General features: G+C 42.1%; 1 long non-coding RNA gene across 6 annotated transcripts; it reads left to right on the top strand.

Annotated features, from left to right (window-relative positions):
• Nucleotides 1-447: 447 nt before the first annotated feature.
• On the top strand, nucleotides 448-10825 carry LOC143103651 (uncharacterized). Of its 6 annotated transcripts, XR_012982931.1 has the most exons (9): nucleotides 448-462; nucleotides 689-858; nucleotides 971-1501; nucleotides 2070-2175; nucleotides 2734-2806; nucleotides 3336-3401; nucleotides 9007-9517; nucleotides 9610-9732; nucleotides 9848-10825. It is a non-coding gene; the product is annotated as an uncharacterized LOC143103651 (long non-coding RNA). The 6 variants fall into 6 exon arrangements; XR_012982930.1 differs by lacking the exon at nucleotides 448-462 and having other exon boundaries at nucleotides 561-858; XR_012982932.1 differs by lacking the exons at nucleotides 448-462; nucleotides 2070-2175 and having other exon boundaries at nucleotides 563-858.
• The last annotated feature ends 674 nt before the right edge of the window (nucleotides 10826-11499 follow it).

The raw sequence follows: 11499 nt of genomic DNA, 5'->3' as shown, positions 1-11499 counted from the left end.
GGAGACTTGTGGCGGCTGGTTTGGTACTGTTAGCGCAGCCAGCGCTAACTTCCGTGTTGGCGTTTCACTCGCGGAAACTGACAGGCAAACAATTGTCTCTGTTCGTAAGCAGGCATCGCACACACTCCGGGCAAACCTTGTGCTGCGCCGGCTGTGGGTGTGGGTGTGTATGTACGTGCGTGTGTGTGTGTGTGTGCAAGGGGCTCAATGTTTCTCGTTGGCACTCCTGCTCTTGCAGGGCTTCCGCGATGCAGGGTGCGTTCAAGCAAAAGTTCGGAATTGTCCATAACATTCAAGGGAGTTCGTCAGGCAAAGCAAATATTCATAAAATGTCCATAATTCACACACAAGCAATACTATCTTTAAAAACAGTGAGGAGGGGAGAGAGCGCCTACTCACAGTGCACCTTCATGCCAGCTCCTCGGAGTGGAACTCTATCGACCCTGCTGAGCGAGAGTTCTGGTAAGAATCTAACCTGAACACACAAACATATATACAGTATGACTATAAGAAATGGGGGATTACAGGGGATTACTATTATGATAATAGACAAAAACCAGCTAATGTAGTAAATCTCTCCCTCTCCTCTCTTATCCCCCTCTTCTATCCTACTCTATTCTTCTCCTTCCTCTTCCTCCTCTCCCTCCTTCTATCCTCTCCTCTCCTCCATTTCATGTTGTTTGATGAGTTCAAGCGTCAGTTGTCGTGGCTGGAGATCTGTAATATGACAGTGGACACTGATTGACGACAGCAGCTTCTGGAACACCATCAAATCCCACGACACCTGGAGACGCATTCCAGAGTTCCATGGTACCTGGAGACGCAGCAGCACGGCCGGAGAATGCAGGAACAAGCCCAGTACGACACTTTTTTCCCATTTGACAGAAACATTCTGCATCACCCTGACGATGATGGAGAGTATGAGCACACACTCACACAGATAATCGTGTGTGTTTTCTGTCTCTTCCAGGACACAGAGATCTCTGCAGCACTTTGGATTTGACCTGATCACTGTCTTCGTCACTTTTGGACACATTACATAGTTGGTAGAGCTCAATGTGTGTGTGTGTCTGTGAGTGAATCTGCAACCTACAGAGCTGCAGATCAACAGAGGTCAGATCATATCAACAACATCATCTCTCCCTCAATCACTCTGCGTTGTGTATGAAAGGATGGACGGCACAACCGACGGCACAACCGAATAGAATAGGCAAAACTTCTGTTTAAATGTAGTAGGCCTAGTAACTGCTTGAGGAGGAAGAAGAGCTATTTGTTTTGTAGTTGTAACTTTGTTGAAGCACCTTTTAAAGTAGGCATACTTTTAACTTCGAGAACCTACTTAAGTCTGTGCACCACCAACCCGATCACACTCGCCATGCGTATGATTCCGGACGCAAACCTGTGCACGCCAATGCGTACAGTAATGTACGCAATTGTCAATAATTCGCACATGCGCGATAGCCTGAAATAGGCTTCCTCGAGCTTGCAATGGTTTTCACAGGTAGGCTACAGTAGGCTAGCTTAAATCCGTTCATTTGCTCGTGTTTGCTATTGTTTCTGTTTCAAAATGTGTGTTTAAACTGCTACCCTATTTTAGTTGGATAACATGACCTATCACGCACATCTGTAGGATATTTAATATTTATTGGCGATAGTGTTTTGTTTTTTTAATTGGTATAAGCGAGCGTGCCTTTAATAGGCTACGAGCGAGCCTAATTTTAATAATAATAGCCTGGTAAAGCTGTAATATTTTAATTTGAGCCTTGTTAAACATCCGCGATATATTTAGTAGTTTGTTTGAGATTTGTGGACTGTTTGGAAGGTGACTGCTATAAAGTTCTCGGACATACTTTTTTAAAAAAGTGGCGAAAGTCCAGTTCAAATCGGAGAAATTTTCCATCACGTCCTATTGATGTCATTAGTTTGCGACATAATTGTTCACTCCTCGGCTGCGCAGCCCAGATAGATGCATAGGGATGGATGTTGTGGTCAGCCTTGGTAAATTGGTACAAAAGTATGTATTTTTTCGTGGTCAGTTAAACTCCTGTTCTGCCTTGTTCGCTTCCAAGTTTTGCAAGTATAAGAAAACAAGGAGATCACGTCAATAGGCCTAGGTTTTAAGACAACAGCTGGCAGCAGTCTGCCTGCCCCGTGTCTTACCATGCCGCCGGTGATGTAAGTAAGCAATGTCCCGTTTAATGTCAATATAACTTACTGTTCACCTTGATAGTTGGCTATTGGGTAATGTTTCCATTTTCTTTTCTAGTGTACTTTGATAATAAAACGATACATTTTCAATGATGGAATGGATCATTCTATACACATCGATGTTACATGCACGCAATGAAAAAGCTAATAAGCTAGCGCTGGCAATAGGCAAACTTCATCAAAATGGACAGTTCAAAACAAACGTTGAATCTTATAATTCTCTGTTGCAGTAACTTAGAAGAGATGGATATTATAACAATATTGCAGTATTACTACAATATTTTCTTCAAATAAATCAACTGGCCGATACAATACTGCACTGAGGTAGCCATCTAGTCATGAGTTTGTGGTTGTAGCTGTTGAGATGCCCAGCTGTTATGGGGAAACAAAAATAACATTGCACCAAAGAATTGTCTTGTTTACAGGGCAATCCATGTATTAGTGAACACATGATGATTTCCTGTGGCCCAGTGGTCAGATAAATAAATGAATGAATTATTGAAAAAAATATTCTTCCCCTTTCAGAAAGAAGCTGTTCTGATGTGTTTTCCTTTCCACCCCAAATCCCTATCCCACATAATTTGACCAGTGGTCCTTGGTATGTCCATCTTGCATTTGCATTGAACACATTCATATTTTTAATTTTCTTTCTCTCAAAATGTATTGCTCGGCATTCTTCGGACATTCGACTCTGGCAGTGATTGTAAGTTGGAAGAGGTTAGCAATGTAAGGAAGGGTATAGTACATATGATTTAATCTGGAGTGTTCAGTAGTATATATTATTTTAACCTGAGTGTCCAGTGTTCAGAAATCAGTCTTAGAATTAATATATAAGACTACTATAGAAATACTATAGCGTCTATAGAATATTATAGAGGTATTACAACATCACAGAATTATGTTATGTTCCGCTTGTGTTGTCCTGCTGTGGCTGTCTGTTGTTGTTGTTGTTGTTGTTGTTGTTGTTGTTCTGTGGTGTATGTGTTGTTGTGTGTGCAATTGTTGTTGTGTGTTGTTTTGGTGGGCTGATGGTTGTTGTTGACTGTTTTTGAAAAAAGAACACTAACTGTAGGCATAATTGCTCTTGGATGGGGATTTAAAGCAAGGTTCCTATTGATCTCCTTCAGATAATGTGGCCTCTTCATTTTCAACTGGGAAGGACCTGCATGGACTTGAGAATACAGAGCCAATCGGTATGTACAGTATTAGACAGACACACACACACACTCACTCACTCACTCACTCACACACACACACACGCACTCTCTCGGAGGAATCAACGCTGTTACACCTATCCTGTAGATGTCAATTAATATGAATTAAGACATGTCACACCTTCCTATTTACTATGGTACATCATATTCAGAAAATACATAGTTTTCATGGCTGCAACTGCTTTGCCTTTGTGTTGGAGCTCAAAACATCATATGCCCCATTCATTCGCCAAATTACAAAATAGAGCCATGTATACATTTATGTCCTCCAAAGTTTGCAGGAAGGTGGACCATGTGCTAATGTATGTTAACTCACATGTACAAGTGACAGGCTTTTTTTTTTTTTAGCTCCAATATAAAGGCAAAGCAGTTTCAGCCATGCAAACCATATATTTTCTGAAAGCCTGTCACTTATACATGTGAGTTAACATACATTAACACATGGCCCACCTTCAAGCTAGCAACCACCATAGCAACCAACATGCTTACCCTAACAACCACCATAGCAACCATGTTATTTTGCATAGCAACCACCATATCTACCCTAGCAACACCATAGCAACCATTCAAATTACCCTAGCAACAACTTAGCAACCACCATAATATGACCATAGTAACCACCATAGCAACGCCATTACTGACCTGACCAACAGTGTGTTTTTTTAAAAAAAATTGAAAAATGGTTAAATGTTAAATAGTCAAAAAACAAAAATTTGCAGACACAATGCAATGTGGGTCGTGTGCAGAAGGTCTGACTTGAATTTCAGCCTCGTAGCTCCATGCTACCACCCAAAACTCCACCTCTGAAGTGGGAGTGGTCAACTTTATTAAAGTTTTTCCTTCACAGTTTTTTTTGTGAGTGTCTCAGAGATCCCACCTTTGGAGCAGTTGTCAGGGGCCTCAAGGCGGTGCCGTTCGTCTTGGTCCCATCCCTCTAGCACCTAGCGTTACCGCGCCAGAAGAGAGAAACCTTGTACGTTTCAAACAGTTTCGAACAGTTTATCTCCTTCCGGGAATAATCCACCGACTCCAAACTGAGCCTGGCTTGTTTGTGATGTCCCGTTGTTCAACATATTCTGATTTCATACTTATCGGACCAACATAAGTGAGTTTTTTTGGCTAAAAATGTAAAAATGGCTAAACGTTAGCAATTCCACTGCTTTGTTATTTTGCATAGCAACCACCATATGTACCCTAGCAACACCCAAGCAACCACCTTAATTACCCTAGCAACACCCTAGCAACCATCTTAATTACCATAGCAACCACTTGAATAATGTCAAGCTAGCAACCACCATAGCAACCAAGATGCTTACCCTAACAACCACCATAGCCACCATGTTATTTTGCATAGCAACCACCATATCTACCCTAGCAACACCATAGCAACCATTCAAATTACCCTAGCAACAACCTAGCAACCACCATAATATGACCATAGTAACCACCATAGCAACGCCAATACTGACCTGACCAACATATGTGTGTTTTTTGGCTAAAAAATGATAAATGGCTAAATGTTAAATATTAAAAAAATATTTTTTTGCAGACACAATGCTTTGCGTTACAGCTAGAGGGATGAAACTTTGCACACTCCATGTGGGTCATGTGCAGAAGGTCTGACTTGAATTTTAGCCTCGTAGCTCCATGCTACCACCCAAAACTCCACCTCTGAAATGGGAGTGGTCAACTTTTTTTATGTTTTTCTTTCACAGTTTTCTTTGTGGGTGTCTCAGAGATCCCACCTTTGGAGCAGTTGTCAGGGGTCTCAAGGCTGTGCTGTGCCTCTTGGTCCCATCCCTCTAGCACCTAGCGTTACCGTGCCAGAAGAGGTAAACCTTGTACGTTTCAAACCGTTTATCTCCTTCTGGGAATAATCCACTGACTCCAAACTGAGCCTGGCTTGTTTGTGATGTCCCGTTGTTCAACATAATCTGATTTCATACTTATCGGACCAACATAAGTGAGGTTTTTGGCTAAAAATGTAAAAATGGCTAAATGTTAAATCGCCAAAAAAGTTGTTTTTGCCAGCACAATGCTTTGCGTTACAGCTAGAGAGATGAAACTTTGCACGCTCCATGTGGGTCATGTGCTAAAGGTCTGACTTGAATTTCAGCCTTGTAGCTCCATGCTACCACCCACAACTCCACCTCTGAAGTGGGAGTGGTCAACTTTTTTTATGTTTTTCCTTCACAGTTTTTTTTGTGGGTGTCTCAGAGATCCCACCTTTGGAGCAGTTGTCAGGGGCCTCAAGGCTGTGCCGTGCCTCTTGGTCCCATCCCTCTAGCCCCTAGCGTTACCGTGCCAGAAGAGGTAAACCTTGTACGTTTCAAACTGTTTATCTCCTTCTGGGAATAATCCACTGACTCCAAACTGAGCCTGGCTTGTTTGTGATGTCCCGTTGTTCAACATATTCTGATTTCATACTTATCGGACCAACATAAGTGAGGTTTTTGGCTAAAAATGTAAAAATGGCTAAATGTTAAATCGGCAAAAAATATTTTTTTGCAGACACAATGCTTTGCGTTACAGCTAGAGGGATGAAACTTTGCACACTCCATGTGGGTCATGTGCAGAAGGTCTGACTTGAATTTTAGCCTCGTAGCTCCATGCTACCACCCAAAACTCCACCTCTGAAATGGGAGTGGTCAACTTTTTTTATGTTTTTCTTTCACAGTTTTCTTTGTGGGTGTCTCAGAAATCCCACCTTTGGAGCAGTTGTCAGGGGTCTCAAGGCTGTGCTGTGCCTCTTGGTCCCATCCCTCTAGCACCTAGCGTTACCGTGCCAGAAGAGGTAAACCTTGTACGTTTCGAACCATTTATCTCCTTCCGGGAATAATCCACCAACTCAAAACTGAGCCTGGCTTGTTTGTGATGTCCCGTTGTTCAACATATTCTGATTTCATACTTATCGGACCAACATAAGTGAGTTTTTTTGGCTAAAAATGTAAAAATGGCTAAACGTTAGCAATTCCACTGCTTTGTTATTTTGCATAGCAACCACCATATGTACCCTAGCAACACCGAAGCAACCACCTTAATTACCCTAGCAACACCCTAGCAACCATCTTAATTACCCTAGCAACCACTTGAATAATGTCAAGCTAGCAACCACCATAGCAACCAACATGCTTACCCTAACAACCACCATAGCAATCATGTTATTTTGCATAGCAACCACCATATTTACCCTAGCAACACCATAGCAACCATTCAAATTACCCTAGCAACAACCTAGCAACCACCATAATATGACCATAGTAACCACCATAGCAACGCCAATACTGACCTGACCAACATATTTGTGTCTTTTGGCTAAAAAATGATAAATGGCTAAATGTTAAATATTAAAAAAATATTTTTTTGCAGACACAATGCTTTGCGTTACAGCTAGAGGGATGAAACTTTGCACACTCCATGTGGGTCATGTGCAGAAGGTCTGACTTGAATTTTAGCCTCGTAGCTCCATGCTACCACCCAAAACTCCACCTCTGAAATGGGAGTGGTCAACTTTTTTTATGTTTTTCTTTCACAGTTTTCTTTGTGGGTGTCTCAGAGATCCCACCTTTGGAGCAGTTGTCAGGGGTCTCAAGGCTGTGCTGTGCCTCTTGGTCCCATCCCTCTAGCACCTAGCGTTACCGTGCCAGAAGAGGTAAACCTTGTACGTTTCAAACCGTTTATCTCCTTCTGGGAATAATCCACTGACTCCAAACTGAGCCTGGCTTGTTTGTGATGTCCCGTTGTTCAACATAATCTGATTTCATACTTATCGGACCAACATAAGTGAGGTTTTTGGCTAAAAATGTAAAAATGGCTAAATGTTAAATCGGCAAAAAATATTTTTTTGCAGACACAATGCTTTGCGTTACAGCTAGAGGGATGAAACTTTGCACACTCCATGTGGGTCATGTGCAGAAGGTCTGACTTGAATTTTAGCCTCGTAGCTCCATGCTACCACCCAAAACTCCACCTCTGAAATGGGAGTGGTCAACTTTTTTTATGTTTTTCTTTCACAGTTTTCTTTGTGGGTGTCTCAGAGATCCCACCTTTGGAGCAGTTGTCAGGGGTCTCAAGGCTGTGCTGTGCCTCTTGGTCCCATCCCTCTAGCACCTAGCGTTACCGTGCCAGAAGAGGTAAACCTTGTACGTTTCAAACCGTTTATCTCCTTCTGGGAATAATCCACTGACTCCAAACTGAGCCTGGCTTGTTTGTGATGTCCCGTTGTTCAACATAATCTGATTTCATACTTATCGGACCAACATAAGTGAGGTTTTTGCCTAAAAATGTAAAAATGGCTAAATGTTAAATCGGCAAAAAATATTTTTTTGCAGACACAATGCTTTGCGTTACAGCTAGAGGGATGAAACTTTGCACACTCCATGTGGGTCATGTGCAGAAGGTCTGACTTGAATTTTAGCCTCGTAGCTCCATGCTACCACCCAAAACTCCACCTCTGAAATGGGAGTGGTCAACTTTTTTTATGTTTTTCTTTCACAGTTTTCTTTGTGGGTGTCTCAGAAATCCCACCTTTGGAGCAGTTGTCAGGGGTCTCAAGGCTGTGCTGTGCCTCTTGGTCCCATCCCTCTAGCACCTAGCGTTACCGTGCCAGAAGAGGTAAACCTTGTACGTTTCAAACCGTTTATCTCTTTCTGGGAATAATCCACTGACTCCAAACTGAGCCTGGCTTGTTTGTGATGTCCCGTTGTTCAACATAATCTGATTTCATACTTATCGGACCAACATAAGTGAGGTTTTTGGCTAAAAATGTAAAAATGGCTAAATGTTAAATCGCCAAAAAAGTCGTTTTTGCCAGCACAATGCTTTGCGTTACAGCTAGAGAGATGAAACTTTGCACGCTCCATGTGGGTCATGTGCTGAAGGTCTGACTTGAATTTCAGCCTTGTAGCTCCATGCTACCACCCACAACTCCACCTCTGAAGTGGGAGTGGTCAACTTTTTGAAAGTTTTTCCTTCACAGTTTTTTTTGTGAGTGTCTCAGAGATCCCACCTTTGGAGCAGTTGTCAGGGGCCTCAAGGCTGTGCTGTGCCTCTTGGTCCCATCCCTCTAGCACCTAGCGTTACTGTGCCAGAAGAGGTAAACCTTGTATTTTTCAAACCGTTTATCTCCTTCCGGGAATAATCCACTGACTCCAAACTGAGCCTGGCTTGTTTGTGATGTCCCGTTGTTCAACATATTCTGATTTCATACTTATCGGACCAACATAAGTGAGTTTTTTTGGCTAACATAAGTGAGTTTTTTTGGCTAAAAATGGCTAAACGTTAGCAATTCCACTGCTTTGTTATTTTACTATGGGGTGGAGGAGATAATCACGTACAAGAGGTTTCGGTGGGCATGGCTGTCGTTCCTTAAATTGGTGGACATCCAAGTGGTTGAGGGCTTTTGTTGTCCTCAATGCGGGCCTAATCCAAGGTTGGATTATCATCACCATGATCATCATCATCATCATCATCATCACTATTGCTATTATTATTATTATTAGTAGTAGTAGTAGTAGCTATACTAGTAGCAGCATTACAATTGAACACAACTGAACATATAACAACAGATATGTGCTCCTTGCAGGGCTGTGGTGATGGATGGCTTGGTTATCATCGCCGGTTTGCCAAGCAGCCCCAGGCTACACCGCCCACTCAGGACCAAGGGAAAGACCAAGGGAAAGAAGGAAGATAAGTATTTTTTAACATTGTACTGTATATGTATGCAATCCTTCAACTTTTCTGATATGTATTTACAAATGAACATCAGTCATAGTATGACATATGTCAAGATTATATTATACAAATATAATTATACAAAATAAATGACAGTCATCAATTTTGCTTTTCATTCCAATAGTCATAGTGATCGAATTCTGATCAAGTCCCCACACCTCAGGGAGGCCCTGAAGAGGTATGGGGAAGGTCTAACTGGGCAAGATGAATGGGCTCAACTTCTGGTGGTTGCCGAGAAGGAGGCCCCATTTATTTTGCCCCTTTTGAGGAATATGGCTGAGGAGGGCCACATCATGCGGTAATGGAGTCTCCAGAGTCCGTTGACTTGCCATTTACCGCATTGAAGACCAAATGGCTGACCGGTAAAAACTTCCTTCATGTTTTTGGTAGTACCAATTTCGACAAATTTTCTGCAACTATTGATTTCTGTCTACATTCTTTATATGGGTTTCAGCACCGGATGTTATCATTTATGACAATGCATGCAGGCTGCACAGCTTCAGCCTTAACAGGGATCCAGCTTTCTTCCAGAGCAGCTGGTTCCTCATAGACCGGTTGCACTGGAGGAATCACAAAGGTGAGCAATGTTCTGCAACACAATTTACTGCAATGCATTACACTTGTTGTTCACTTGTTCTTGTCAATGCAAGACAACGATACTATATTTTCTTCAATTGTTTGTGTGTGTGCAGGTTGCAGTGTTGGCTATAATGCTGACAGCTATCCTCAGCTGTCAGGCATAAACACCCAGCAGGCTGAGCAATTTAATGCACGGTTGAAACGGCTGAAGCACCATTTGCCGTACATGACAAGGCAGCACTTCCTGCAGCATTTACGGCTGTATGTTTGGTACCACTCTAGGGTACGGGCTCAACAAACTGTGAAGTAAGTACGCTGGGGCACAGCGCCTCTCATCCCCCCACCCCAGCAGCAGCATCAGGAGCGGCTCTCACCCCCCACCCCCCTCCCCCATGAGGAGCGGCAGCATCATCAGGAGCGGCACCAGCAGCAGCAGTAGCAGTAGCTGCAGCAGGAGCAGCAGGAGCGGCACCACCAGCACAAACCATCACAGCAATTATGCTCAGTTGTTTCATGATTATGACATTTATCCATATCAACAAATCAACATCACATCTGGCCCACGTCTTAGCACTTCAGCAGGTGATTTTCTCTGGTGGATCAAAGCACGGGCTGGTCGATCAAAGCTGGGCTGCAACTAATGATTAATTTCATTGTTAATTTATGATTGTTAATTTATGATCAATTGATTCATCAATTGTCACAGCTCTACATAGTGGGAGGCGTAGTGGTAGTAATCAAGAGATCAAACAGTGGCTGACAAAACAAACACAAAAATGTAGCACACTAAATAGTTGCTATAATATCATTATTGATTATGTTAAAGCAAGATATGGTAGTCATCACAATATGAAGATAAAGCTCATACAAGATTTTTTTTTTATAGTAAAAAGTAAAAGTTATGACACCATCGCTCAGACCAGTACACCTGTACCCCTTGACAAAGAAGGTACAGAGAGAAGTACATACCGGTACATAGTTCCCCAGAAGTGGTTGTGCCTTACCAAATAAAAATGACAAATTCACTGTAATTAATCTGTAATTAATGTTCTGTGTTGCCTTCTTGTGTATAATAAAGTGTATTTTTCCCACCTGCCATCTTTTCTTTGACTTTACACATAAATATCTATTATATGCTGTAAAAGAAATATAATAATAAGCAGCAGTAGCACCACCACCAGCAGCTGCACTACCAATAGTTAGAATTCTATTGTCACACTTTGCTCATATATATTAGTGATGGGCAAATGAAGCTTTGGTGAACCACTGAACCACAGCAGTGTGAACCTAGCGATACTAGCTGAAAAGCAAGAAGATGGCCGCCACACATACATTTTTCAACATAAAAGTCCTTAGCAAACCAATATTTTTGGTTACATATACTGGTTTGGGTAAGGACTTTTATGTTGAAAACTCTACATGTGGCAGCCATATTGGATTTTTTCATTAGTGTTGCTAGCTTCACACTGCTGTGGTTTAGTGGTTCACCAAAGTTTCATTTGCCCATCACTAATATATATATACCAGGGATAACACGGGGCAAACGGTTCAAATGCGACATCCACAAAGTACCATCCACACAGCCATTCGGCTGCATTTTCTGACAGTTTTGGATGCACAAACCAAGCACCTCATAACATCGATATTGTGCTTTTATCTGATATATGCAAGTGTTTTGATATGAAATAAACATGATTTGCATGACATCACCCTGCTGGTCAGTTTTGACCTACGCGACAGCCCTGCAAAGTACCATCCACACAGC

Source organism: Alosa pseudoharengus, unplaced genomic scaffold, assembly GCF_046254945.1.
Source record: "Alosa pseudoharengus isolate Yale_2024_CS ecotype anadromous, Long Island Sound unplaced genomic scaffold, YU_APseudo_1.1 YU_APseudo_1.1_scf_5, whole genome shotgun sequence".
Lineage (NCBI taxonomy): Eukaryota > Metazoa > Chordata > Actinopteri > Clupeiformes > Clupeidae > Alosa > Alosa pseudoharengus.
The sequence above is the reverse complement of the archived record's forward strand: the minus strand, read 5'-3'. Positions and strand labels throughout refer to the sequence as shown.